The sequence below is a fragment of the Panthera onca genome, chromosome X (assembly GCF_046562875.1).
Source record: "Panthera onca isolate mPanOnc1 chromosome X, mPanOnc1 haplotype 2, whole genome shotgun sequence".
NCBI classification, from domain to species: domain Eukaryota; kingdom Metazoa; phylum Chordata; class Mammalia; order Carnivora; family Felidae; genus Panthera; species Panthera onca.
Window position 1 is genome coordinate 68,846,414 of NC_138357.1, and position 22,552 is coordinate 68,868,965.

Here is a 22,552-nt window from a genome sequence, read left to right on the forward strand (position 1 = left end):
ATATGACTAGTGTGACAAGGAACTGATATTTTAATTTACTTATATTTAAATTTAAATAACTATGTGTTACTAATGGCTACTGTAGTGGACAGTGCAGGTTAGAGGTTGAAAGTGAGCCCAGATATTGGCACAGAAATGGTAAATAGATGCTGTAGTTGCAGACAACACTCCTTCTAAAAATCACTCAACCTTGCTTGTAGATGAGAAGATAGCAAAGGAACCTAAGGAAACCAGGATCACTAGGAAAGATCATTACTCATCCTTGCCTTCTTCAGGACTTGTTTTGCCCATCAGTAGGTGAACCTCCAGAAGCCTGAGTTCTTCCCTACTGTGGACTTGGCTGCTGGAATTGGCAAGAGCCTTTCAGAGCCTACTGCTGCTGTTTAGCAAATGTGGGCTTTGGAATTGCACATGCAGTTTGTGTTTCCTATATAAACCTCAATGAACAGAGGACCCCAGAATGCCATCTGTATGGCTTGGGGCATTAGCCAGGTTGGCTTGAGATGGGTGCTAGGGAATATGCCCCAGGGGGCTATTTCAGAGACTCTGGTATTACAAGGACTTTTTCCTCAGTTTGCTATGGGTGACAATAATAAACTGCCAGGAGCCAGAGTAGAGAGATAGTAGTCATAGATGATTGCTACGTTATTGTAGAACTCTAAATCGAATGACATTTTACCTATTCTTAGACTCAGCCTCTCTTCTGATGTCTCCCCATCTTGTACCCCTATCATTTCCCTTGTTTTGGGGTAGTCATTCTTGGTCCCATGTAAAAAATTAAAGGAGTATGAGAAAAATTCTTCTGATGGGAGGGGGGTGTATGGCCTTATGAATATATGGAATTGGGTTCCTGAGTGATTTTGTGGGGTTATTGGAATTTTCCTCCCTGTGTTGAATAAAACTTCTATAGCAGTCAAAACTATGTATTTTTTTAAAAAAAATTTTAATGTTTATTTTTGACAGAGAGAGAGAGAGACAGAGCATGAGCAGGGGAGGGGCAGAGAGAGAGAGGGAGACACAGAATCAGAAGCAGGCTCCAGGCTCTGAACTGTCAGCACACAGCCCGGTGCGGAGCTCGAACTCACACACTGTGAGATCATGACCTGAGCCCAAGTCGGATGCGCAACCGACTGAGCCACCCAGGTGGCCCAAAACTATGTATTTTTATAAACAAACTCATTTTAAAGTATCTTTCTTTACATATAAGTAGCTACACAAAAAGATACTTTGGTGGAGTCCATTTACTTTTGGAGAATTTCTTGGCCATCTGACCTTTGGTAATGGCAAATCCTCTGGTGTAAAAAGGTCCAGGCATCTACAAGCTTATCATTTTGACAGTAACTGCCAAAATCTACTGCAAGCATATCTGAAAAAGGAGTGTGATGAAGGTGGGGTGATATCTGAAACAGTAGTCTTACCACCTGTTAGCAGCTATGTATTTAATAGGAACAAGCCCAGAGTTGAGTGGGAAGTTGCACTTGTCTTCATAGAGTGATCAAAGATGGATTCAGTTTTATTTAGCCTTTGACATATGGATTAGAGGAATTTTTCTTTGATAAAAGAAACCCCAGTTACACTAATTGGAAGACCTATTCTGGAGGCTTCTGAGGCTAGAATAATTTGAAAGTAAAGTCAAAACACAGAAATAAATATTTGAGCCAATCAAAGACTGAGAGATACCTGCTATGCCAAGTATACTCGTACCTCTCCTAAACTATAAGTGCCTTGGCTGTAGAGCTTGTTTTTCTCATTTCTCTTCTCCTCATGGCATAGTCTAACATATAAAACAGAAATAGTAAACATACATTCACACTCTTGTGACAGTTTCAGGCTTCCACCCAGCTGTTTGTACTGATCTCCATATAGCCGGGGGTGGGGGGTTAGGAACTAGGGTACTCAACTAAGCCCCAGATTCTCAGATTTTCATCAGAGTTAAACTTTGCTTTTCTTCACTGCTTAGAGGACGGGTGCCTCTCTTCAAATATAGCCTTGTAAAAGGCTTGTTGAGAAAGCCTTGGAACTATCTCTGAAATTAGAAAAGAAGGTCAGGGGTTTTATGAATGATGAAACTGAGGCCCCTCATTATCTGTAATAGCTAGCTCAGCAGCCCATGGAGAGATTCTAGCAAGACCAAGATTGATTGCAAATTCTTGGGCCAAGCTAGAAGTGTCACTTTTGCTCATGGGATGTTTTGTATTTGGGTATGTGTTGTCTTTAATTTACTTATAGATGATTCTTGTCTACTTACCTAAAAATAGCTGATCAATTAGAAAATGAGTAAATATATCTGTAATTCTTTAAGGGTTCTAAATACATATATTAATTAATTTGATGTTTATTTCTTTATATTCTTGTTTTCTGCTTTGAGGGTAAAATGAAGTAAGGGATAAGTAAACAACTATAGAAGAAAATTACTATGATCACTTGGGACTTTTTCAAAAAATTTTTACTCATCATGGTATCCCCAGTCCCTCAACCCCAATTCAGAATTTTGGGATTTTTATTTATTTTATTTTTTTATTTTTTATTTTTTAATATATGAAATTTACTGTCAAATTGGTTTCCATACAACACCCAGTGCTCATCCCAAAAGGTGCCCTCCTCAAAACCCATCACCCACCCTGCCCTCCCTCCCACCCCCCATCAACCCTCAGTTTGTTCTCAGTTTTTAACAGTCTCTTATGCTTTGGCTCTCTCCCACTCTAACCTCTTTTTTTTTTTTCCTTCCCCTCCCCAATGGGTTTCTGTTAAGTTTCTCAGGATCCCCATAAGAGTGAAACCATATGGTATCTGTCTTTCTCTGGCTTATTGCACTTAGCATCACACTCTCCAGTTCCATCCACGTTGCTACAAAACGCCATATTTCATTTTTTCTCATTGCCACGTAGTATTCCATTGTGTATATAAACCACAATTTCTTTATCCATTCATCAGTTGATGGACATTTAGCCTCTTTCCATAATTTGGCTACTGTTGAGAGTGCTGCTATAAACATTGGGGTACAAGTGCCCCTATGCATCAGTACTCCTGTATCCCTTGGATAAATTCCTAGCAGTGCTATTGCTGGGTCATAGGGTAGGTCTATTTTTAATTTTCTGAGGAACCTCCACACTGCTTTCCAGAGCGGCTGCACCAATTTGCATTCCCACCAACAGTGCAAGAGGGTTCCCGTTTCTGCACATCCTCTCCAGCATCTATAGTCTCCTGATTTCTTCATTTTGGCCACTCTGACTGGCGTGAGGTGATATCTGAGTGTGGTTTTGATTTGTATTTCCCTGATAAGGAGCGACATTGAACATCTTTTCAAGTGCCTCTTGGCCATCCGGATGTCTTCTTTAGAGAAGTGTCTATTCATGTTTTCTGCCCATTTCTTCACTGGGTTATTTGTTTTTCGGGTGTGGAGTTTGCTGAGCTCTTTATAGATTTTGGATACTAGCCCTTTGTCCGATATGTCATTTGCAAATATCTTTTCCCATTCCGTTGGTTGCCTTTTAGTTTTGTTGGTTGTTTCCTTTGCTGTGCAGAAGCTTTTTATCTTCATAAGGTCCCAGTAATTCACTTTTGCTTTTAATTCCCTTGCCTTTGGGGATGTGCCGAGTAAGAGATTGCTACGGCTGAGGTCAGAGAGGTCTTTTCCTGCTTTCTCCTCTAAGGTTTTGATGGTTTCCTGTCTCACATTCAGGTCCTTTATCCATTTTGAGTTTATTTTTGTGAATGGTGTGAGAAGGTGGTCTAGTTTCAACCTTCTGCATGTTGCTGTCCAGTTCTCCCAGCACCATTTGTGAAAGAGACTGTCTTTTTTCCATTGGATGTTCTTTCCTGCTTTGTCAAAGATGAGTTGGCCATACGTTTGTGGGTCTAGTTCTGGGGTTTCTATTCTATTCCTTTGGTCTATGTGTCTGTTTTTATGCCAATACCATGCTGTCTTGATGATTACAGCTTTGGAGTAGAGGCTAAATTCTGGGATTGTGATGCCTCCTGCTTTGGTCTTCTTCTTCAAAATTACTTTGGCTATTCAGGGCCTTTTGTGGTTCCATATGAATTTTAGGATTGCTTGTTCTAGTTTCGAGAAGAATGCTGGTGCAATTTTGATTGGGATTGCATTGAATGTGTAGATAGCTTTGGGTAGTATTGACATTTTTTTTTTTTTTTTTTTTTTTTTTTTTTTTTTAATATATGAAATTTACTGTCAAATTGGTTTCCATACAACACCCAGTGCTCATCCCAAAAGGTGCCCTCCTCAATACCCATCACCCACCCTGCCCTCCCTCCCACCCCCCATCAACCCTCAGTTTGTTCTCAGTTTTTAACAGTCTCTAACGCTTTGGCTCTCTCCCACTCTAACCTCTTTTTTTTTTTTTTTTCCTTCCCCTCCCCCATGGGTTTCTGTTATGTTTCTCAGGATCCACATAAGAGTGAAACCATATGGTATCTGTCTTTCTCTGTATGGCTTATTTCACTTAGCATCACACTCTCCAGTTCCATCCATGTTGCTACAAAAGGCCATATTTCATTTTTTCTCATTGCCACGTAGTATTCCATTGTGTATATAAACCACAATTTCTTTATCCATTCATCAGTTGATGGACATTTAGGCTCTTTCCATAATTTGGCTATTGTTGAGAGTGCCGCTATAAACATTGGGGTACAGGTGCCCCTATGCATCAGTACTCCTGTATCCCTTGGATAAATTCCTAGCAGTGCTATTGCTGGGTCATAGGGTAGGTCTATTTTTAATTTTCTGAGGAACCTCCACACTGCTTTCCAGAGCGGCTGCACCAATTTGCATTCCCACCAACAGTGCAAGAGGGTTCCCGTTTCTCCACATCCTCTCCAGCATCTATAGTCTCCTGATTTCTTCATTTTGGCCACTCTGACTGGCGTGAGGTGGTATCTGAGTGTGGTTTTGATTTGTATTTCCCTGATAAGGAGCGACGTTGAACATCTTTTCATGTGCCTGTTGGCCATCCGGATGTCTTCTTTAGAGAAGTGTCTATTCATGTTTTCTGCCCATTTCTTCACTGGGTTATTTGTTTTTCGGGTGTGGAGTTTGATGAGCTCTTTATAGATTTTGGATACTAGCCCTTTGTCCGATGTGTCATTTGCAAATATCTTTTCCCATTCCGTTGGTTGCCTTTTAGTTTTGTTGGTTGTTTCCTTTGCTGTGCAGAAGCTTTTTATCTTCATAAGGTCCCAGTAATTCACTTTTGCTTTTAATTCCCTTGCCTTTGGGGATGTGCCGAGTAAGAGATTGCTACGGCTGAGGTCAGAGAGGTCTTTTCCTGCTTTCTCCTCTAAGGTTTTGATGGTTTCCTGTCTCACATTCAGGTCCTTTATCCATTTTGAGTTTATTTTTGTGAATGGTGTGAGAAAGTGGTCTAGTTTCAACCTTCTGCATGTTGCTGTCCAGTTCTCCCAGCACCATTTGTTAAAGAGACTGTCTTTTTTCCATTGGATGTTCTTTCCTGCTTTGTCAAAGATGAGTTGGCCATACGTTTGTGGGTCTAGTTCTGGGGTTTCTATTCTATTCCATTGGTCTATGTGTCTGTTTTTATGCCAATACCATGCTGTCTTGATGATGACAGCTTTGTAGTAGAGGCTAAAGTCTGGGATTGTGATGCCTCCTGCTTTGGTCTTCTTCTTCAAAATTACTTTGGCTATTCGGGGCCTTTTGTGGTTCCATATGAATTTTAGGATTGCTTGTTCTAGTTTCGAGAAGAATGCTGGTGCAATTTTGATTGGGATTGCATTGAATGTGTAGATAGCTTTGGGTAGTATTGACATTTTGACAATATTTATTCTTCCAATCCATGAGCAGGGAATGTCTTTCCATTTCTTTATATCTTCTTCAATTACCTGCATAAGCTTTCTATAGTTTTCAGCATACAGATCTTTTACATCTTTGGTTAGATTTATTCCTAGGTATTTTATGCTTCTTGGTGCAATTGTGAATGGGATCAGTTTCTTCATTTGTCTTTCTGTTGCTTCATTGTTAGTGTATAAGAATGCAACTGATTTCTGCACGTTGATTTTGTATCCTGCAACTTTGCTGAATTCATGTATCAGTTCTAGCAGACTTTTGGTGGAGTCTATCGGATTTTCCATGTATAATATCATGTCATCTGCAAAAAGCGAAAGCTTGACTTCATCTTTGCCAATTTTGATGCCTTTGATTTCCTTTTGTTGTCTGATTGCTGATGCTAGAACTTCCAGCACTATATTAAACAGCAGCGGTGACAGTGGGCATCCCTGTCGTGTTCCTGATCTCAGGGAAAAAGCTCTCAGTGTTTCCCCGTTGAGGATGATGTTAGCTGTGGGCTTTTCATAAATGGCCTTTATGATCTTTAAGTATGTTCCTTCTATCCCGACTTTCTCAAGGGTTTTTATTAAGAAAGGGTGCTGGATTTTGTCAAAGGCCTTTTCTGCATCGATTGACAGGATCATATGGTTCTTCTCTTTTTTTTTGTTAATGTGATGTATCACGTTGATCGATTTGCGAATGTTGAACCAGCCCTGCATCCCAGGAATGAATCCCACTTGATCATGGTGAATAATTCTTTTTATATGCTGTTGAATTCGATTTGCTAGTATCTTATTAAGAATTTTTGCATCCATATTCATCAGGGATATTGGCCTGTAGTTCTCTTTTTTTACTGGGTCTCTGTCTGGTTTAGGAATCAAAGTAATACTGGCTTCATAGAATGAGTCTGGAAGTTTTCCTTCCCTTTCTATTTCTTGGAATAGCTTGAGAAGGATAGGTATTATCTCTGCTTTAAATGTCTGGTAGAACTCCCCTGGGAAGCCATCTGGTCCTGGACTCTTATTTGTTGGGAGATTTTTGATAACCGATTCAATTTCTTCGCTGGTTATGGGTCTGTTCAAGCTTTCTATTTCCTCCTGATTGAGTTTTGGAAGAGTGTGGGTGTTTAGGAATTTGTCCATTTCTTCCAGGTTGTCCAATTTGCTGGCATATAATTTTTCATAGTATTCCCTGATAATTGTTTGTATCTCTGAGGGATTGGTTGTAATCATTCCATTTTCATTCATGATTTTATCTATTTGGGTCATCTCCCTTTTCTTTTTGAGAAGCCTGGCTAGAGGTTTGTCAATTTTGTTTATTTTTTCAAAAAACCAACTCTTGGTTTCGTTGATCTGCTCTACAGTTTTTTTAGATTCTATATTGTTTATTTCTGCTCTGATCTTTATTATTTCTCTTCTTCTGCTGGGTTTAGGCTGCCTTTGCTGTTCTGCTTCTATTTCCTTTAGGTGTGCTGTTAGATTTTGTATTTGGGATTTTTCTTGTTTCTTGAGATAGGCCTGGATTGCAATGTATTTTCCTCTCAGGACTGCCTTCGCTGCATCCCAAAGCATTTGGATTGTTGTATTTTCATTTTCGTTTGTTTCCATATATGTTTTAATTTCTTCTCTAATTGCCTGGTTGACCCACTCATTCGTTAGTAGGGTGTTCTTTAACCTCCATGCTTTTGGAGGTTTTCCAGACTTTTTCCTGTGGTTGATTTCAAGCTTCATAGCATTGTGGTCTGAAAGTATGCATGGTATAATTTCAATTCTTGTAAACTTATGAAGGGCTGTTTTGTGACCCAGTATATGATCTATCTTGGAGAATGTTCCATGTGCACTCGAGAAGAAAGTATATTCTGTTGCTTTGGGATGCAGAGTTCTAAATATATCTGTCAAGTCCATCTGATCCAATGTATCATTCAGGGCCCTTGTTTCTTTATTGACTGTGTGTCTAGATGATCTATCCATTTCTGTAAGTGGGGTGTTAAAGTCCCCTGCAATGACCACATTCTTATCAATAAGGTTGCTTATGTTTATGAGTAATTGTTTTATATATCTGGGGGCTCGGGTATTTGGCGCATAGACATTTATAATAGTTAGCTCTTCCTGGTGGATAGACCCTGTGATTATTATATAATGCCCTTCTTCATCTCTTGTTACGGCCTTTAATTTAAAGTCTAGTTTGTCTGATATAAGTATGGCTACTCCAGCTTTCTTTTGGCTTCCAGGAGCATGATAAATAGTTCTCCATCCCCTCACTCTCAATCTAAAGGTGTCCTCAGATCTAAAATGAGTCTCCTGTACACAGCAAATAGATGGGTCTTGTTTTTTTATCCATTCTGATACCCTATGTCTTTTGGTTGGTGCATTTAATCCATTTACATTCAGTGTTATTATAGAAAGATATGGGTTTAGAGTCATTGTGATGTCTGTATGTTTTATGCTTGTAGTGATGTCTCTGGTACTTTGTCTCACAGGATCCCCCTTAGGATCTCTTGTAGGGCTGGTTTCGTGGTGACAAATTCCTTCAGTTTTTGTTTGTTTGGGAAGACCTTTATCTCTCCTTCTATTCTAAATGACAGACTTGCTGGATAAAGGATTCTCGGCTGCATATTTTTTCTGTTTAGCACACTGTAGATATCGTGCCAAGCCTTTCTGGCCTGCCAAGTTTCAAAGGAGAGATCAGTCACGAGTCTTATAGGTCTCCCTTTATATGCGAGGGCACGTTTATCCCTTGCTGCTTTCAGAATTTTCTCTTTATCCTTGTATTTTGCCAGTTTCACTATGATATGTCGTGCAGAAGATCGATTCAAGTTACGTCTGAAGGGAGTTCTCTGTGCCTCTTGGATTTCAATGCCTTTTTCCTTCCCCAGTTCAGGGAAGTTCTCAGCTATAATTTGTTCAAGTACCCCTTCAGCACCCTTCCCTCTCTCTTCCTCCTCTGGGATACCAATTATGCGTATATTATTTTTTTTTAGTGTATCACTTAGTTCTCTAATTTTCCCCTCATACTCCTGGATTTTTTTATCTCTCTTTCTTTCAGCTTCCTCTTTCTCCATAACTTTATCTTCTAGTTCACCTATTCTCTCCTCTGCCTCTTCAAGCCGAGCCATCGTGGATTCCATTTTGTTTTGCAATTCGTTTAAAGCGTTTTTCAACTCCTCGTGACTGTTCCTTAGTCCCTCGATCTTTGTGGCAAGAGATTCTCTGCTGTCCTGTATACTGTTTTCAAGCCCAGCGATTAATTTTATGACTATTATTCTAAATTCACTTTCTGTTATATTATTTAAATCCTTTTTGATCAGTTCATTAGCTGTTGTTATTTCCTGGAGATTCTTCTGAGGGGAATTCTTCCGTTTGGTCATTTTGGAGAGTCCCTGGCGTGGTGAGGACCTGCAGTGCACTTCCCCTGTGCTGTGGTGTATAACTGGAGTTAGTGGGCGGGGCCGCAGTCCGACCCGATGTCTGCCCCCAGCCCACTGCTGGGGCCACGGTCAGACTGGTGAGTGCCTTCTCTTCCCCTCTCCTAGGGGCGGGATTCACTGTGGGGTGGCGTGTCCCGTCTGGGCTACTTGCACACTGCCAGGCTTGTGTTGCTGGGGATCTGGCGTATTAGCTGGGGTGGGTAGGCAAGGTGCACGGGGGCTGGAGGGGCAGGCTTAGCTCGCTTCTCCTTAGGTGATCCACTTCAGAAGGGGCCCTGTGGCAGCGGGAGGGAGTCAGATCCGCTGCCGGAGGTTTGGCTCCGCAGAAGCACAGAGTTGGGTGTTTGCGCGGAGGGAGCAAGTTCCCTGGCAGGAACTGGTTCCCTTTGGGATTTTGGCTGGGGGATGGGCGGGGGAGATGGCGCTGGCGCCTTTGTTCCCCGCCAAGCTGAGCTCTGCCGTCCGGGGGCTCAGCAGCTCTCCCTCCCTTTGTCCTCCAGCCTTCCCGCTTTCCGAGCAGAGCTGTTAACTTATGACCTCCCAGACGCTAAGTCGCGCTTGCTGTCGGAACACAGTCCGTCCGGCCCCTCCGCTTTTGCCAGCCAGACTCGGGGGCTCTGCTTGGCCGGCGAGCCGCCCCTCCGCCCCGGCTCCCTCCCGCCAGTCCGTGGAGCGCGCACCGCCTCGCCGCCCTTCCTACCCTCTTCCGTGGGCCTCTAGTCTGCGCTTGACTCCGGAGACTCCCTTCTGCTAATCCTCTGGCGGTTTTCTGGGTTCTTTAGGCAGGTGTAGGTGGAATCTAAGTGATCGGCAGGACGCGCTGTGAGCCCCGCGTCCTCCTACGCCGCCATCTTCCGGAACCAATTAGATTGTCGGGTAGTATTGACATTTTGACAATATTTATTCTTCCAATCCATGAGCAGGGAATGTCTTTCCATTTCTTTATATCTTCTTCAATTACCTGCATAAGCTTTCTATAGTTTTCAGCATACAGATCTTTGACATCTTTGGTTAGATTTATTCCTAGGTATTTTATGCTTCTTGGTGCAATTGTGAATGGGATCAGTTTCTTTATTTGTCTTTCTGTTGCTTCATTGTTAGTGTATAAGAATGCAACTGATTTCTGTACACTGATTTTGTATCCTGCAACTTTGCTGAATTCATGTATCAGTTCTAGCAGACTTTTGGTAGAGTCTATCGGATTTTCCATGTATAATATCATGTCATCTGCAAAAAGTGAAAGCTTGACTTCATCTTTGCCAATTTGGATGCCTTTGATTTCCTTTTGTTGTCTGATTGCTGAAGCTAGAACTTCCAGCACTATGTTAAACAACAGCGGTGAGAGTGGGCATCCCTGTCGTGTTCCTGATCTCAGGGAAAAAGCTCTCAGTTTTTATCCATTGAGGATGATGTTAGCTGTGGGCTTTTCATAAATGCCTTTTATGATCTTTAAGTATGTTCCTTCTATCCCGACTTTCTCAAGGGTTTTTATTAAGAAAGGGTGCTGGATTTTGTCAAAGGCCTTTTCTGCATCCATTGACAGGATCATATGGTTCTTCTCTTTTCTTTTGTTAATGTGATGTATCACGTTGATCGATTTGTGAATGTTGAACCAGCCCTGCATCCCAGGAATGAATCCCACTTGCTCATGGTGAATTATTCTTTTTATATGTTGTTGAATTCGATTTGCTAGTATCTTATTGAGAATTTTTGCATCCATATTCATCAGAGATATTGGTCTGTAGTTCTCTTTTTTTACTGGGTCTCTGTCTGGTTTAGGAATCAAAGTCATACTGGCTTCATAGAATGAGTCTGGAAGTTTTCCTTCCCTTTCTATTTCTTGGAATATCTTGAGAAGGATAGGTATTATCTCTGCTTTAAACGTCTGGTAGAACTCCCCTGGGAAGCCATCTGGTCCTGGACTCTTATTTGTTGGGAGATTTTTGATGACTGATTCAATTTCTTCGCTGGTTATGGGTCTGTTCAAGCTTTCTATTTCCTCCTGATTGAGTTTTGGAAGAGTGTGGGTGTTTAGGAATTTGTCCATTTCTTCCAGGTTGTCCAATTTGCTGGCATATAATTTTTCATAGTATTCCCTGATAATTGTTTGTATCTCTGAGGGATTGGTTGTAATCATTCCATTTTCATTCATGATTTTATCTATTTGGGTCATCTCCCTTTTCTTTTTGAGAAGCCTGGCTAGAGGTTTGTCAATTTTGTTTATTTTTTCAAAGAACCAACTCTTGGTTTCGTTGATCTGCTCTACAGTTTTTTTAGATTCTATATTGTTTATTTCTGCTCTGATCTTTATTATTTCTCTTCTTCTGCTGGGTTTAGGCTGCCTTTGCTGTTCTGCTTCTATTTCCTTTAGGTGTGCTGTTAGATTTTGTATTTGGGATTTTTCTTGTTTCTTGAGATAGGCCTGGATTGCAATGTATTTTCCTCTCAGGACTGCCTTCGCTGCGTCCCAAAGCATTTGGATTGTTGTATTTTCATTTTCGTTTGTTTCCATATATTTTTTAATTTCTTCTCTAATTGCCTGGTTGACCCATTCATTCTTTAGTAGGGTGTTTTTTAACCTCCATGCTTTTGGAGGTTTTCCAGACTTTTTCCTGTGGTTGATATCAAGCTTCATAGCATTGTGGTCTGAAAGTATGCATGGTATAATTTCAATTCTTGTAAACTTATGAAGGGCTGTTTTGTGACCCAGTATATGATCTATCTTGGAGAATGTTCCATGTGCACTCGAGAAGAAAGTATATTCTGTTGCTTTGGGATGCAGAGTTCTAAATATATCTGTCAAGTCCATCTGATCCAATGTATCATTCAGGGCCCTTGTTTCTTTATTGACCGTGTGTCTAGATGATCTATCCATTTCTGTAAGTGGGGTATTAAAGTCCCCTGCAATTACCACATTCTTATCAATAAGGTTGCTTATGTTTATGAGTAATTGTTTTATATATCTGGGGGCTCCTGTATTCGGTGCATAGACATTTATAATTGTTAGCTCTTCCTGATGGATAGACCCTGTGATTATTATATAATGCCCTTCTTCATCTCTTGTTACAGCCTTTAATTTAAAGTCTAGTTTGTCTGATATAAGTATGGCTACTCCAGCTTTCTTTGGCTTCCAGTAGCATGATAAATAGTTCTCCATCCCCTCACTCTCAATCTAAAGGTGTCCTCAGATCTAAAATGAGTCTCCTGTACACAGCAAATAGATGGGTCTTGTTTTTTTATCCATTCTGATACCCTATGTCTTTTGGTTGGCACATTTAATCCATTTACATTCAGTGTTATTATAGAAAGATACGGGTTTAGAGTCATTGTGATGTCTGTATGTTTTATGCTTGTAGTGATGTCTCTGGTACTTTGTCTCACAGGATCCCCCTTAGGATCTCTTGTAGGGCTGGTTTCGTGGTGACAAATTCCTTCAGTTTTTGTTTGTTTGGGAAGACCTTTATCTCTCCTTCTATTCTAAATGACAGACTTGCTGGATAAAGGATTCTCGGCTGCATATTTTTTCTGTTTAGCACACTGTAGATATCGTGCCAAGCCTTTCTGGCCTGCCAAGTTTCAAAGGAGAGATCAGTCACGAGTCTTATAGGTCTCCCTTTATATGTGAGGGCACGTTTATCCCTTGCTGCTTTCAGAATTTTCTCTTTATCCTTGTATTTTGCCAGTTTCACTATGATATGTCGTGCAGAAGATCGATTCAAGTGACGTCTGAAGGGAGTTCTCTGTGCCTCTTGGATTTCAATGCCTTTTTCCTTCCCCAGTTCAGGGAAGTTCTCAGCTATAATTTCTTCAAGTACCCCTTCAGCACCTTTCCCTCTCTCTTCCTCCTCTGGGATACCAATTATACGTATATTATTTCTTTTTAGTGTATCACTTAGTTCTCTAATTTTCCCCTCATACTCCTGGATTTTTTTATCTCTCTTTCTCTCAGCTTCCTCTTTTTCCATAACTTTATCTTCTAGTTCACCTATTCTCTCTTCTGCCTCTTCAATCCGAGCTGTCGTCATTTCCGTTTTGTTTTGCATTTCGTTTAAAGAGCTTTTCAGCTCCTCGTGACTGTTCCTTAGTCCCTTGATCTCTGTAGCAAGAGATTCTCTGCTGTCCTCTATACTGTTTTCAAGCCCAGCGATTAATTTTATGACTATTATTCTAAATTCACTTTCTGTTATATTATTTAAATCCTTTTTGATCAGCTCATTGGCTGTTGTTATTACCTGGAGATTCTTCTGAGGGGAATTCTTCCGTTTGGTCATTTTGGATAGTCCCTGGAGTGGTGAGGACCTGCAGTGCACTTCCCCTGTGCTGTGGTGTATAACTGGAGTTGGTGGGCGGGCCGCAGTCCGCCCTGATGTCTGCCCCCATCCCACCGCTGGGGCCACAGTCAGACTGGTGTGTGCCTTCTCTTCCCCTCTCCTAGGGGTGGGATTCACTGTGGGGTGGTGTGGCCCGTCTGAGCTACTTGCATACTGCCAGGCTTGTGGTGCTGGGGATCTGGTGTATTAGCTGGGGTGGGTAGGCAAGGTGCACAGGGGCAGGAGGGGCAGGCTTAGCTCGCCTTAGGTGATCTCCTTAGGTGATCCACTTCAGGAGGGGCCCTGTGGCAGCGGGAGGGAGTCAGATCTGCTGCCGGAGGTTTGGCTCCGCAGGAGCACAGAGTTGGGTGTTTGCGCAGAGGGAGCAAGTTCCCTGGCAGGAACTGGTTCTCTTTGGGATTTTGGCTGGGGGATGGGCGGGGGAGATGGCGCTGGCGAGCGCCTTTGTTCCCCGCCAAGCTGAGCTCTGCCGTCCGGGGGCTCAGCAGCTCTCCTTCCCTTTGTCCTCCAGCTTTCCCGCTTTCTGAGCAGAGCTGTTAACTTATGACCTCCCAGACGTAAGTCGCGCTTGCTGTCGGAACACAGTCCATCCGGCCCCTCCGCTTTTGCCAGCCAGACTCGGGGGCTCTGCTTGGCCGGCGAGCCACCCCTCCACCCCGGCTCCCTCCCGCCAGTCCGTGGAGCGCACACCGCCTCGCCGCCCTTCCTACCCTCTTCCGTGGGCCTCTCGTCTGCACTTGGCTCTGAAGACTCCATTCTGCTAATCCTCTGGCGGTTTTCTGGGTCCTTTAGGCAGGTGTAGGTGGAATCTAAGTGATCAGCAGGACGAGCGGTGAGCCCAGCGTCCTCCTACGCCGCCATCTTCCCTCCAACCCCCAATTCAGAATTTTGAGTGGTATTTCAACTAGGCATTATTAAATAGTTGAATTTATTTAGCATGTTCAGATAAAATGGAATTCCAGCTCTGTTTGTCTTCCAACTCTGGTCCAGTATGCAGCATCCTGCTTCCAAAATAGAAGAATAAAGGTACTTTGATTTATTGAGTGTACATAAACACATTGTGTGTGTGTGTGTGTGTGTGAGAGAGAGAGAGAGAGAGAGAGAATGGGAGAAGATGGTGTTTGGACTGGTATGCCTCAGGGTGACAACATAGAGCTCTAGAATCCAGAGTCTAGAAGAGCTGTGCCTCCATCCCAGGTACATTTCGGGTTTGGCCTTTTCTCCACTCCCTTTCACCCCCACCTTGGGATAAGCAAAGACATTTCTCCTGTTTGTGACAGCATTTCCTCCAATACAGACAAACAAAAAGTTAGTAGTGCTCTAATTAGTGGTTATTTTTATTTACAAATTATATTTCTCCTGATATGTAACTTGGTGCCATGGGGTTATTTCCAAATATGTATGTATTACCAACTCACTGTGTGACATTGGGCAAGTAGATTCTCCTTTGGGGGACTTGGTTACCCCACTTGTAAAATGGGGAGTTTGGGATTAGACTATCTTCTAAGATCCTTTTAACTCTGTGATTCAGTGATTATATTTCTGAAAAGAATTTAATAGCATTTTTAAAATGCAAATTAACAGGATAAATTAGTAGTAAGAAAAGAGATTATAAACCACATGGAAAAAATCAAAGGATAATTCAGCCTACAATTATTGCACTCAAGCATTAAATGTAACTCAATGCTGCCTGTTAATGAAGGCACTCAGTGATTAGGACACAGTCCTTGTATAAACCCATTCTCACAAAGTGCCAGGCTACAGTGGCATGCTCCTTCTAAAGACTCACCATCGTGTACACACCAATGGGTGTTGTAGGTTGGTGTCTCTGTGCTTACTGTGTCATTATACTGCCCATTTAGATCTGGTGACAAGAAGAAAGAGACTCTTTTTGGAAATATCCATTCTTTACCTGACAGTGATTGAACTTATCTATCACTTGTTCTTTGGACTTGAGAGAGAAAGCAAGCAGGAGAAGTCCTGAAAATAAAAATTTGCAAAGGCAAAGGGGCTCAGATGTGCCCATAAAGTGAAGCTACCTGTGGTCTAAAAGTTTAGAAATTAGGGGTACCTGGGTGGCTCAGTTGGTTAAGCGTCTGACTCTTGGTTTTGGTTCAGGTCATGATCTCACGGTTTGTGGGATCAAGCCCTGTGTTGGGCTCCATGCTGTCAGTGCAGAGCCTGCTTGGGATTCTCTCTCCCTCTCTCTCTGCCCCTCCCCAACTCGTGCTGTCTCTCACTCTCTCAAAATAAAAAAAATAAACTTTTAAAAAATTAAAAACAATTGGGGCACCTGGGTGGCTCAGTCAGTTAAGCGTCTGACTTTGGCTCAGGTCATGATCTCACTGTTTGTGAGTTCAAGCCCCGCATCGGGTTCTGTGCTGACAGCTCGGAGCCTGGAGCCTGCTTTGGATTCTGTGTCTCCTTCTCTCTCTGCCCCTCTCCAGCCCACACTCTGTCCATCTCTCTCTCTCAAAAATAAAATAAATAAATAAATAAATAAATAAATAAACATTAAAAATTAAAAAAAATAAAAGTTTATAAATTAAGTCTAGTAGAGAGGTTGGCTATTCATGACTTGGGTGCATGAGTACATCTGCTTGTTTCTACCCCTACTTCAAGTCTTATTGAATATTCGGGTTTTATGTCATTGGCATATTTAACATAGACAATACTTTCTTAATGATTTATGGTCTTATGTACTTGCTCTTTTTGGAAATCACTTTAGAGTGATGTCAAAGGATGGTGCAGATAAGAACACTAAGTGAAGGGAAAACGAAAAGTGGAAGAAGGGACACTCAAACACTGAGCCACTGATTAGGACAAAAATGCACCAAAGAAGCCCTCACCCCAGATTGGTAGCTGCCAAAACTGAAGCCATGTGGAATATATAGAGCCCTGTTACCAGCAGCAGCACCCTATTTGCTGCCTATGATAGGACTGGGGTAGGAATGTACAAAAATCAGAGGAATACAGGAAGGAGCATGAGATGGAAGACAGTAAAGAGTTCCCTCAAATGTACATTTTAGGCTCATCTCAGAATCACATAAAAATTAAATCAGAACTAATTTTTCTTGCACATGTAATTTCAGTCTTTTTAAAATATTTTTTTTATTTTAGAGAGAGAGAGAGCACACAGGCAGGGGAGAGAGGAAGAGGGGGAGGGAGAGGGAGTGTAGGAGAATATCAAGCAGGCTTCATGCTCAGCCCAGAACCCAATGTGGGGCTCAATCCCACAACCCTAGGATCATGACCTGAGACAAAATTGCATACTTAACTGACTGAGCCACCCAGGCACCCCTGTAATTTCAATCTTAAAAAAGATTAAATAAATTATAATTTTTAAAATCTAGGCAAGCCCTTAGATATATAATCTCCCTTATTGTATAGCTAATAAAATTTAGGACCAGAGAGGGGAAGGAGAGACACCCAACTAGTAAGTAGTTATACTCCATCCATTATATTATATGAACTCTTCTGTAAGAGTTTATTTGTGCATATCTTTTGAATTTTGAATCTTTATAATAAGAGATGGAATAGATTTATACTTTACTTTTGAGATATATACAATTCTTTATACTTTACTTTTGAGATATATACAATTCTTTAGTTTAACTGTGATAGTCTCTTTTTCATGCCTCTCTCACCCTTAATATTTTTAAAGTTACAAGGCTCCTCATTTAAGCATGTTTTCTGTACTTAAAAGCATCATACCTCAATATTTCTAAAGTAGTATCTTGAAATCCTGGAAAGTATTAGAAAATGGAATTAGCCAAGCAGTATTATGGATAAGAATGTGCTCTCTGAAATATTGCTGATTCTGTCATCCATGATACTGACTGAAGTTGAACTTGGAAAAGTCAGACTAGACAGAGGTTGCATAGGTTAGCCTGGAAACCTTCTCTGGACCTGTTCGCTATAGCAGTCCCATCTCCGTGCTCCATTTCAGTCCCTAACTACACTTGTAGATTCCCCATCTATAACAACTTCTGGTCAGTTGTCTCCTTTGCAGTATTACAGCTAAGATCCTTGTCAAATTCATTATCCATGTTGGACCTGATGATTATTCCTTACCTTGTTTTATTCTCATGAAGATCTTGGTATCCTTATTTCTGAGGCTACTCTGGCCAGGAATCAAACAATCTCTAGTGCTCCTTTTATTAACTCCTGGACCTCTCCTTTCTCTGTATATACTGACTCCTGCCCAATTCTCACCTGCCACTTCTAAATTATTTTCCACTCACCTGCCACTTTTAAATTATTTTCCAAACACACCCCTGCAGTTCTCAAATCTAACATCTCCTTTCCATTCCTATTTCCTCTTTCTTAATTCTAATCTTCTTGACTTCTTACAACTGAACATTGTCTCCTAACCTATTTCCCTACCTCTGGTTTTTCCACTTTCACTGGTCCTAATGTCCTACTCAAAACCATTCAGTGTCTTCCTGGATTAAGATTCAGGTGGCCTCCACAGTGTAGCTCTTTTCAGCCATATCCTCTTGTGTGTACCTGATATTTCAGCCAAATGCTTACTGTTCCCCGAAATCTCCCCCCAGCTTTTCGTATGATTCAATATTATTGTTTAATCAACTTTTACATGATACATACCATGTTCTAAGCACTATGTGTGAGCTACGCCCTGCGGAGGTGAAGGGAGCTTAGTCTATTGAGGGAATCAGATATAAAGAGGTAATGCTTATGTAAGGTGATAGACACAAAGGGGATCAATGTTATTTGGGAATGCAGAGAGGAGACTAATTTTGTTTGGGTGGGGCGAATCAAGGAAGGTGTCAAGAAAAAGTTGAGTAGGGAATAGAAGAGGGAGGTGAAAGGGAGGCTTGAAGGGGTAGGAATGGGAGAGGGTGTGGGGAGGCGTTCCAGACAGAGGGAATATCAAGTACAATATGCCTGGAAGCAAAAAATGCTCTAGCATATTAAGGGGGCAGACCTGGCTAGAATATTTGGAAGTATAGGGAAAGATAAACAGAATGAAAGGAAAATACAACTTGAGAAGTTGAAGATTGATTGAGAAGGGTGTTGTATGCAAGTCAAAACAAATATTTAGGGCAAGTCGTCAGACCTATAATTCTGTATCAGTTGTTTAGAGATTAGACTAGAGTGGGGAGAGACTCCTGGCATCTCATGAAGATCCTTCGGCCTGGAATGCCTTTCCTCTATACTTCTCCATCCTCACCTCCTGAAAGACCATCCAAGAAGGTCCATCTCAAATGCTGCTGCTACTGGTAAAGCCTTCCCTGATCTCCCTCCTCTCTAGAGGTGGATTAGATCTATTCATTTGGAACTCCCATAGAAATGTTTTGCTTCTCTTTCAGCATACTATACATTTATTAGAAAATTTTTATGGCTTATTTACCCCCAATAGACTCTTAGCACCGTAAGAACATGGATCTAGTTTCATTCACCTGTCTTTTCCATGGCAGTGCCTGGTACACTACCGTTACCACCGGTGGTGCCTAGTCAATTTGTTGAATTTATTTAAACTGGTATCCTAAAGATCAGCACTACTCAAACCCCAAAGGTTATGTTGTCTTTATTTATTTTCTTGCCTTGATTTTTCCTTTTTTAGTTGGAAACGCCAAGAACAGCCCTTCAACACAAATGCTAGGGTAGGTCACTTAGACTCTGAGACCTGAGGCTTAAAGGCCTTTGGGGAAGAACATAGCAGCCTACTGTGACAGTATATATGAACCCTTTACAGGCCCAACTGAGGGGAAAGGCAGGTGAGAGGGGTTGCTTTTCCAGTTTAATTGAGCATTTCCTTGCTTCAAAATACCTATCTCCATGCTAATGTTATTTCAATACCATTACACTGATGATTTACCATGATCAGCAAAGCAATTTGTTGTACATAATTCCAAAAGTGCTAATCAATTTTAGCTCAAAATAGGTTTTTAAAACCCCACAAAATTTGTTGTCCTAAAATGCTGATCAGTCGGTAAAAGCTAAAGCAAGCCAAGAACTGTTTGTATTACAACCATACAAAATTAAAATCCCTCTCCCAAATCATTTTTATAAGCAGCCAAGATATAAATAAATAAAAATGTGAGAAAATATATGCCTTTGGGTTGTCTCGCTTAGAGCTGAGCTTTGAAAAGACATAGGAAAGGACCACAGGATTATCTATTCAGGGTTTAGCCTTCTAATTCTGCAGAACAAAGGCCCAAATAATTTATAATCATTACATTAATATCTATAATACTTAGTTTTACCTGTTGAAAAAAAATGTGAATCTAATAAAGCCAACCTTACAAGATAATTATAAGTACAAAATGAGATAATTTCTGTAACCTGGGGGGTATTCATGCATTCTCTTACTTTCCCCTTCCAAACTCAATAACCTCCCATACCCATCTCCATTTCTCCTTTATTTCTTGCTAAAGTATATTTCTTCTATTCTCAACCCTTTAAGATTCCATTTAATTTAGGGGTGCCTGGGTGGCTCAGTTGGTTCTGTGACCGACTTCAGCTCAGGTCATGATCTCACAGTTTGTCAGTTCAAGCCCTGCATCGGGCTCTGTGCTGACAGCTCAGAACCTGGAGCCTACTTCAGATTGTATCTCCCCCTCTCTCTACCCCTCCCCTGCTCATGCTCTGTGTCTCTCAATAATAAATAAATGTTTAAAATTTTTTTTAAAAAAGATACCCTTTAATTTAGAGCCATAAATCCTGGGTGCTTGATCTGATTTTCTATTAGAGGAAAATTATGTGCTTTTTTATGTTTATTTATTTTGAGAGAGAGAGAGAGAGGGGGGGGGAAAGAGGAAGGGAATAAGAGAGACAGAGACAGAGACAGAGACAGACAGACAGACAGACAGACAGATGGGAGAAGGGCAGAGAGAAAGGGAGAGAGAGAATCCCAAGCAGTCTCTGCGCTTAGCACAGAGGCTGACTTGGGCTCGATCTCACGAACTGTGAGATCATGGCCTGAGCCAAAATCAAGAGCTGGATGTTTAACCACCTAAGCTACCCAGGTGCCCCAAGGAAAATTATGTTCTTACAATAATAACATCCCAGAATAAAGTTACAATGACATTAATATGTCCCCTGACATAGTGTCCTTGTCTTGTGTGACATTGTATAATTCTTCATATTTAAGTATATTGCTCCTGCATATATTTTATGGTACATTAATTTTTACTAATAATTACTACTTGTCTGAAGCAGCTGTTCTTTATTTTATTACCTGAAAGAGGATGGAAGTATATAGATCAATAACATGTGGAAATTTGTATTTCTATATCTTTCTTTTGGCCAGGGGTCGGAGGTGGTAAGAATTATAGAGAAAGCATTTTATGTTTTAAGAAAAAATACTTGGTCTCTTGATCAGGAGACTTGAGGTTTTTTCACAGATCTGCCATTAGGTTTTTTTGAGACCTTATTTTCTTTTTCTGTGCCTTGGTCTTCCTGGTGATAAAAATGGACTTCCTTGTAATTAGCCTTAGGCATAAGGGGCAAGAAGATACCAAATTATTGAAACCTACAAATAATTTGACTTTTATGAAGTCCCTGCCAAGATGGAGTTAGTTAGGCGGTGGTTAAAAAAGAGTAAAATGATACCTGAAGTTCAGTTGAGTTTCTTAAAAAGAAAGTTGCACAGAGAAATCCATCATGGCAGTATGATTCCACATGACCCATATGATTCTCTCTGAAGCAGAAGCTAAACCATCTGATCTGTTTATTCATTTCTACCACAAATGAGCCCTTCTTGCCAAGCGGTGGGGACTTTGACATTGTTAGCCTCTCCTCTCCACTTATTTTTTTATTATTTTATTATTTTTTAAATTTTTTAATGTTTATTTATTATTGAGAGACAGAGCATGAGCATAGGAGGGGCAGAGAGAGGAGGAGACACAGAATCCGAAGCAGGCTCCAGGCTCTGAGCTGTCAGCACAGAGCCTGACACGGGGCTCAAGCCCACAAACCACAAGATCATGACCTAAGCCAAAGACGGACACTTAACCGACTGAGCCACCCAGGTGCCCATTCTCTCCACTTTTTAGAAATCTTCAGCCCTTCTTTTTGTGTAAATACAACAAGTAAGCATATCTTTCCTTTTTTCCCTGGCACCTTGGTTTATTGGCTACTCTCAAATCAGGCCTTGTGTAAGTAGAAAGTTTGGCAATTCTGATATATAAATGTTAGGAGAAACTCAGGGCCATCTAACATTTTTAAAACTAGATGATTGCCTAATACGGACTTATTATTTTACAGATAAGGAAATAGGTAAAATAGTATAGAGACTGAATCATGTAAAACTCTGCTTACTGCTTCTTGTTCCCTCAATGCTGGTCCTACCTTTTATAGTATATCCATGTAGTAGGATAAATGAATATACTCTTGAGATTTTTGTAACAGCTGCTTGGCCATCAGCAGTCTGTGCTTTTTAATAAAGGGATGGATACTTGGCTGAGAAGAAGGTCTAGGAAAAGGGGGGTTGTGAAAAAAGGATTTATAGATTTTCTGATAGCATATGGTAGATAACTCCATCTCAGATGGCCTTGTCTTCTACTGTTTTGCATATACCTACCACCCAAGTAGGCGGGCAGGAGATAAGGGACTATAGATATGTATTCTATGCCCTAAAATAGATGATGTAGGGACTTTTCAGAAATTTAAGCTCTTCTTTGTAGTAACATTTTAAAATCCTGCTGGGCTTTGAGGAATATTTGTCATTAACAGAGTTAAGATCATGAAAGTTGAGAAACCAAGAAAAGAATTCTTTACCTTTTTCCATCCTTAGCAGTCAAATTTTAAGGCAGAGAGAGAGAAAATCTGAGTGTGATATATATGTGTGTGTATGTATGAATTGCCTTGTTTTTGAAGAGCTTTAGATCTTCTGAGGTGGAAATGAGGCAAACAAAAATAAAGCCAATCTTTACATGCATACATTCCTTCTCTCATGTTACTCTGGACTCTACTTTGCATCCTTTCTAACTGTATGGCCATGATTAGGTTAAATATATTCCTATCTGG

At 41.0% G+C, this 22,552-nt stretch overlaps 1 protein-coding gene across 1 annotated transcript in view; it reads left to right on the forward strand.

The window, feature by feature from the left end:
* The window catches only part of NEXMIF (neurite extension and migration factor), a 160,670-nt gene that overhangs the window by 131,551 nt on the left and 6,567 nt on the right, over window positions 1-22,552 (forward strand). The gene's annotated exons all lie outside the window — the stretch shown is intronic.